Raw genomic sequence first — 8,079 nt, forward strand, 5'->3', positions numbered from 1 at the left:
TGCCCCCCCCCCCAATGCCCCAGAACTCAGGAAGAAGCAGACCTATTCAGAACACCACGAAGGGGCCAAGCCAGGCCTCCTGACTCCACTCTAAGCCGAGTTCCTTCTTGCCAGGCACGTTCTCTGCCCACCCCCAGCTTTGTCCAGGCCCCGCTGTCTCCACTCCTGTCTTCTCAGCTGGAATGTTTGGGAAATAACAAACAGCCAGGTTGGCTTGACCGAGGCCTGTTGTGAGACATCGCTGGCGATCAGCGTGGATGTGAACTTTCTCCAGAGGGCACTAGGGAGCCGCTGGAGGCCACAGGCAGCGCAGTGTCAGGAGCAGATTGCTGCCTTAGGAGAGATTTTCAGTATTTCCCAACCCTATCTGTCCCCCCTTTTAAAAATATATTTTTATTGATTTCAGAGAGGAAGGGAGAGGGAGAGAGAGGTAGAAACGTCAATGATGAAAGAGAATCATTGATCGGCTGCCTCCTGCACGCCCCACACTGAGGATCGAGCCCGCAACTGGGCATGTGCCCTGACCGGGAATTGAACTGTGACCTCCTGGCTCATAGGTGGACGCTCAACCACTGAGCCACGCCCGCCGGGCCCTATCTGCCCCCTTTTGATAAATATAAAAGCCTCATCGCCAGGTCCCCTCCCCAGGCCCATGGAGAGTTCTGTAGTTCCCTTCAAGCCAGGGAGCCAAGCCTGCCTCACGTCATACCCCAGTAGAGGCCTCATTGCTTCGTCAGTTTCTGCTTGTAGTTCTCTCAACTATTGCTTTATGTATTTTCAAGTGCAGATGAACTTAGAATTGAGATGTATGGTTAAAATGTACTGACAGCCCTGGAAGGTGTGGCTCAATGGTTAGAGTGTTGGCCCATGCACCAAAGGGTCGAGGGGTGTGATTCCCGGTCAAGGGCACGTACCTGGGTTCGATCCCCATCCTCTGGTCAGGACGGTGTGCATGAGGGACACAACCAGTGGATGTGTGTCTCTCACATCGATATTTCTCTCTCCCCCTCCCTCCCTCCTTTCCACTATCTCTGAAAAAGCAATGGGAAAAATATCCTCAGGTGTGGATTAACAAAAAAAAATGTAGTGACATGCATTAGTACTGGTAATGCCTTTTGCCTTATTGTTTGCTTTGATAGTAACATGGCAGCTATAACTTTCTTTTGGTTGATATTTGCCCAGTATATCTTTCAATCCTTTTCCTTTTAAGCGGAAAATTTGTTTTTTATTGAGATATAATTGGCATACCATAAACTTCACCCTTTAAAAAGTATAATTTAGCCCGGCTGGCGTGGCTCAGTGGTTGAGCATCTACCTATGAACCAGGAGGTCACGGTTCGATTCACAGTCAGGGCACATGCCCAGGTTTCGGGCTCGATCCCCAGTGTGGGGTGTGCAGGAGGCAGCCAATCCATGATTCTCTCTCATCATTGATGTTTCTCTCTCTCTCCCTCTCCCTTCCTCTCTGAAATCAATAAAAATATGTTTTACAAAGTATAATTTAATGGTTTTTAGTGTATTTACAAAGTTATTCAATCATCACCACAATCTAATTACAGGATATTTTCATCACCCCAAAAGAAACCCCTATGCCCACATAGTGGTCACTCCACATTCCCCCCCGCCCCCAACCCCATACCAGCCTGTGGCAATCACTAGTCTACTGTCTCTGTGTGTTTGCCTGTTTTGATATTGCACATAAATGGAATCATACAATATGTGGCCCTTTGTGTCTGGTCTCTTATGCTTTGCATAATGTTTTCATCCACATTGTAGCATGTGTCAGTACTTCATGTGTTTGGATAGCTGAATCATGTCCCATTGTATGAATAGGCCACAGTTTGTTTACCTGTGTATCCACTGATGGCCATTTGGGTTGTGTCCACCTTTTGGCTATTATGAATTATGCTGCTATGGTCATTTCTATGCAAGTTTTTGTGTGGCCATGTTTTTTCAGTTGTGTTATTTGGTAGAATTCACCAGTGAAGACTTCTGGGCTTGGGTTTTCTTTGTGGGAAGATTTTCAATTCCTAATTCAATTTATTTGCTTGTTATAAGTCTATTCAAATTTTCTACTTTAAAGTCCATTTTGGTCATTTGTGTCTTTCTAGGAATTTGTCCATGTCATCTGACCTGTCTAATTTGTTGGCATAAAATTGTTCAAAACTTTGCCTTATGGCCCTTTAAATTTCTATAGGTCAGTAGTAATGTGCCCCTTTTCATTCTCAATCTTGATAATCTTTTTTCTTGATCATGCTGGGTAAATTAAAGAACCAACTTTTGTTTGAATCGATGTCCTCTGTTGTTTTCCTGTTTTTTATTTTATTCATTTCTGTACTAATCTGACCTCTGCTGGCTTTGGATTTTGTTTGCTTTTCTTTTTTTTAGTTTATTAAGGTGGATAACTAGGCTATTGATTTGAGATCTTTCTTTTTGCTAGTATAGATATTTAAAGCTATAAATTTCCTTCTAAGTACTGCTTTGACCATCGCTTCTTGGCCTTTTGGCTAAGATCAAGTGTAAGTACTGCTTTAACTACATCCCATAATTTCAATATGTTGTGTTTTCATTTCACTCTGTTCAAAGTATCTTCTAATTTCCCTTGTAAGTTTTTTCTTTGACCTGTGGATTATTTAGGAGTTTGATGTTCACTTTCCCAGATTTCTTTCTTTCTTTTTTTAAAAAAATCAAATGTAATCCTTTTAGATGTATTGAGACTTGTTTTATGACCTAGATTAGTTCTATCCTGGAGAATGTGCCATGTGTATTTGAAAAGAGTATTTTGCATCTGTTGAGTGAAGTGTTTTATAGATTCCAGTCACACCAAATTCGTTGTTAGTGTTGCTCAAGTTTTCTATATCCTTGCTGCTTTTCTTTCCAGTTTTAATAATTATTGAAAGTGGGGTACTGAAATTTCCAACTCTCATAGTTGAATGGTCTCTCTCTTTTACATTTGTCTGTTTTTGTTTTATGTATTTTTGGGCTGTGCTGTTAGATATGCATATGTTTATAATTGTAATATCTTTCTAATGAGTTGACTCTTTCATCATGATGAAATGTTTCTTTTTTTCTCTAATAATATAGCCTTTGTCTTAGAGTCTATTTTATCTGGTATTAATATAACCACTCCAGCTCTTTTATGGTTACTGTTTGCATGATCTATCTTTTTCTGTACTTTCAACCTAGTTGTGTCTTTGAATCTGAGATTTGTCTCTTGTAAGCCAATATATAGTCTGTTGAATCTTTCTTTTTTTTAAAAAAATATTTTTAGAAAGATAGGAAGGGAGAGAGAGAGAGAGAGAGAGAGAGAGAGAGATGAGAGAGACACATCAACTGGTTGTCTCCTGTACATGCCCTTGACTGGGAATTGAACCCACACCCTTCTGGCCTCGGGCCGACGCTCTAACCACCAAGCCAAACTGGCCAGGGCCTCTGTTGACTTTTTAACTATATACTATATTTAATTGCAGTTGGATTATAGTATGAATCTTAATCACAACCTACTTCATATTAATACTGACTTAGTTTTGATAAAAGGTAGAGACTGCTCCAAGATAGCTTCATTCCTTCTCCCCTCTTTTGTGCCATTAATGTCATGTATATTACATCTATATCGGTTACAAACCCCCAAATACAGCGTTATACCTAATGCTTTATACAACCTTGTGTCTTTTAAAGAAGTTAAGGGAAGAAATGAAGAAAATACATTAGGAGAGGTTTTTATTTTAACCCACATATTAATTATTTGTGATGGTCTTCATTTCTTCTTATGAATTCAAGTTACTGTTGTCAGTCTGAAGTACTTTTTGTAAAGAAGTATACTAGTGCCCTAGCCGGTTGCTCAATGGTTAGAGCGTTGGCCTGTGTACTGAAGGGTCATGGTTCCGTGCTGGTCAAGGGCACATACCTTGGTTGACCTTGGTTGCTGCAGGCACGTACCTTGAGTGCTGCAAGCACGTACCTCTCCCACTCTCTGTAAAAATCAGTGGGAAAAATATCTTCAGGTGAGGATTAACAACAACAAAAAGAAGTGATTTTCTTGTTTTCTCCTCCCATCATGTCTTCTCCCCCGCCCCGAACTTAAACATTTACACACATTTAGACATTTAATCAAGGACCACAACAACTTTCCACTTAAACACAGTTCATTTTTAACTTTTATTTTTTAAAGGATAGTTTTAGATATAGAATTTATGTCTACAACTAGCTCTTTGGTGTTTGCCTTACTTGGGGTTCATTGAGGCTCAATCCTTTTCCTCTCTGTTCTTCGGATTGGACAATCTATTTTCAAGGAATTTCTTCAAATATTTCTTCTACCCCCTCTTCTCTCATTACACATTTCAAAGCCGCCCATTACACATTTTTTCGTGTGCCTGTTGTTGTACCACAGGTCTCTGAAGCTCTTGAAACATGGAAAATATGACAGCAATGAACTTCCTGAATCTGATTAATGTTTCTCATAAAATTCTGGATGTTTCTGTCTCCGAGAAGTCACTTCCACCGACAGTGCTCCTGGGTGTGGGTATTGCTCAATCAAATTGAGTTAGCCCCCTAGGCGGAGAAGCTACTGGTCTCCATGGGCTGCCTTGCCTGGGCAAGACCTCCATGCCAACCAAGCTGAAAGGGATGCGAGTAGCCCTAGGCCAGAATGACACACATTCCCAAAGTTTAGCTTCTTGGTTTATGAAATACTTTTGGTTGCTTTCCAGATCATAAGGGTTGTTTTTGTCAATATCCACTTGGCCATAGCTGAGTGTCTGGCCTTCTATCTGCTTTTCTGGTCCTATCATGTAGATCTATCTCTTATGACCAGATTATAGCTGGATTTTCAACAATCCTGTCTAACTGGAGAATTTAGTCTATTTATTTTGCTCAGTGATATTTGGAATAATTTTTCTTTTCTTTTTGTTTGTCTTTTTTTGTTTTCTTTTTTTGTTTTTTTTCTAGGAATAATTTTTAAAATCTTATTTTGTACTTTCTACTTATTCCAATGTTTCTGTTTCTTCATTTTCCTCTTTAGACTTCTTTTCGATTGAGATTTTTTTTCTCATTATGTGATATTTTTTCTCTAGTGGTTTGGAAGTAGTACACTCGATACTCTTTTAGGAGTTATTCTAGAAAGTTCCACATGCATATTTATCTTAACAGAGTTTAAAGTTATGCAATATTGATATGGACATGAGGGGATAAACAGGGCCCAGGATTATCTTCCCATCATACACAACTGGAAAGCTTGCCAAAATATGTGAATCACTGTTTTTCTTTTTCTTTTTTGAAAATTTATCTTTATTGTTGAAAGTCTTATAGATGTTCCTCCTTTTTCCCCCATTGACCCTCCTCCTCCCCATTTCTGTCCCCTGCCCCAGGCCTTCCTTCACCCCACTATTGTCTGTGTCCATGGGTTATGCATATAAGTTCTTTGGTTGATCTCTTCCCTCCCCCACCCCCCTTCCCTCTGATATCCATCAGTCTGTTCCATGCATCCATGTCTCTGGATCTATTTTGTTTGTCAGTTTATTTTGTTCATTAGATTCCACATATAAGTGAGATCATGTGATACATGTCTTTCTCTGACTGTCCTATTTCACTTAGCCGAATACTCTCCAGGTCCCTCCATACAGTGAATCAACTGTTTTTATTTTATTTTATTTTATTTTATTTTAAAATATTGGTTTTTCTTTAACCCTCACCTGAGGATTTTTCCCCCCATTGATTTTTAGAGTGGAAGAGAGAGGAAAAGACAGAAGAAAATGTTGATCTGAGAGAAACACATCGATTGGTTGCCTCCTGCATGTGCCCCAACTGAGGTTTTGACTAGAATCGAACCCGGGACCCTTCTGTCTGCAGGCCGATGCTCTATTCACTGAGCAAAACTGGCTAGGGCATGAATCAATTGTTTTTAGATGGTGGACAACAGCCAGCAAAGACCCTGTGATGTCTGAAAGAAAGGAAACAAAGAGGCAAACTCCACCACCAGACTTCAGGACTGAGGCAGAAGAAACATAAAAATACAACCCATAACCCGGCTGGTGTGGCTCAGTGGTTGAGCGTCGACCTAAGAACCAGGAGGTCACGGTTTGATTCCTCGTCAGGGCACATGCCCAGGTTGTGGGCTCAATCCCCAGTGGGGGGCGTGCAGGAGGCAGCTGATCAATGATTCTCTATCATTGATATTTCTATTTGTCTCTCTCTCTCTCCCTTCCTCTCTGAAATCAATAAAAAATATTTTTAAAAAGTATATATAACCCATAATGCTAAAAATCAGCCAATCAAAACAGACCCAGGGGAGTTCCTGTTTCTGGTCTGGCAACCATGCTAACAACAAGAGCTGAACACACTGAAAAATCAACAGCTCTTCTTAGATCCATCAGAGAACTGAGGTCACAGGACAAACTGCTGCCCCCCAAACTAGAGAGACAGGCGTATGCAGAGAATCACAATTTACTGGCACAAAAATCCACAACTGGGAACAGTGCTGGGGCAGGCAAACCTAAACTGGAACTGATGAATTGCTGGGGCTCATTGTGGACACATCTGAGAGTTAAAAACGCCAGGGGGATGTGCGGTCTTAGCGAGGCTTTCATGCTTTTGTGACTTTTACCTCCAGGAGCCCTACCAGGATCTCACAGTGAAGATTAGAGAAAAATTTCCTCTGGCCAGGGCTGCGGAGGGAGGTGGAAGAGTAGGTATTTTGAAATACACCAGAGCACTCTTTTTCTTCTTCTTAAATATTCACCCGAGGATATTTTCTCCATTGATTTCTATCTAGAGAGTGGAAGGGAGGGAGGAGGGGGAGAGAAACATGGACAGGAGAGAGAGACACATTGGTTGGTTGCCTTCGGCAAGCGCCCCTCCTGGGGCTGGGGAATCTGCAACTGAGGCACAAGGTGCGTGACCTTGACCAGGAATGGAACCCTCCACCTGACCCTTTGCTGATGCTCTAACCACTGAGAAAGAAAAACCAGCCAGGGCTTCTTTTTTTAATGTTTATTGTTAAAAATATATTTTTATTGATTTCAGAGAGGAAGGAAGAGGGAGAGAGAGAGAGAGAGAGAACAATGATGAGAGAGAATTATCCATCAGCTGCCTCCTGCATGCCCCACACTGAGGATTGAGCCGACAACCTGGGCATGCGCTCTGATTGGGAATCAAACTGCGACCTCCTCGTTCGTAGGCTGATGTTCAACCACTGAGCCACCCTGGCTGGTTGGGCTTCTTTTTTTTTAAAGTATATTTTTTATTGATTTTACAGAGAGAGGAACGGAGAGGGGGAGAGAGAGAGAGAAACATTGATGTGAGAGAGCAACATCCATCGGGTGCCTTCTGTACATACCCCCACCAGGGACCGAACCCACAACCCAGGTGTGCGCCCTGACCAGGAATCAAACCGGCAAGCTTTCGATGCTCAGGACCACGCTCAACCAACTGAGCCACACCAGCCGGGCCACTCTTCTTCTTAACAAGGCCCACCTTCAAGAAGACAATCGATTACCTCAGAGCCTGACCTATTGAGGTTTTATCAGAGTCTGACAGACCTGGGAGAAGGGATATACCCTCCTCCAGCCCCCTCTGGCCATCCTGTCCCACCTTAGGAAGGGGAACTGAGAAGCTCTGTGAAGTTCACGGTGCAGAGGCACATGCTGACTAGAGACAGAGACCTAATCCTAGGACTATGGAATGCTCCCTCTCCCCTCACACCACCTTACCAACGGCCTAGTAACCGCACGTCCTTTTACGCAGTTTATCATCTCTGGCTTTCAACAAAGAAGTACAAGGCATACCGAAAGCAAAGAAACAAACAACAACAAATAACAAACAGCAACACCACCAACAAAAAAACAGTTTGCAGAGACGGAGCAAGCATCAGAACCAGAATCAGATATGGCAGGGTTACTGGAATTATCAGATCAGCAATTTAAATACTCTGATTATGCTAAGGGCTCTCATGGAAGAAGTAGATAACATGTAAGAACATGGCCACAGTTGGCCACCAGGGAGGATGCAAAAGAAGGTTTCTAGCTGGGAAGCCAGATGCGCTAGAAAGCTTTGGGGATTTTATTTCTAAAAGGATGAAGCAAG

Source organism: Myotis brandtii, unplaced genomic scaffold, assembly GCF_000412655.1.
Source record: "Myotis brandtii unplaced genomic scaffold, ASM41265v1 scaffold959, whole genome shotgun sequence".
In the NCBI taxonomy this organism is placed as follows: Eukaryota; Metazoa; Chordata; class Mammalia; order Chiroptera; family Vespertilionidae; genus Myotis; species Myotis brandtii.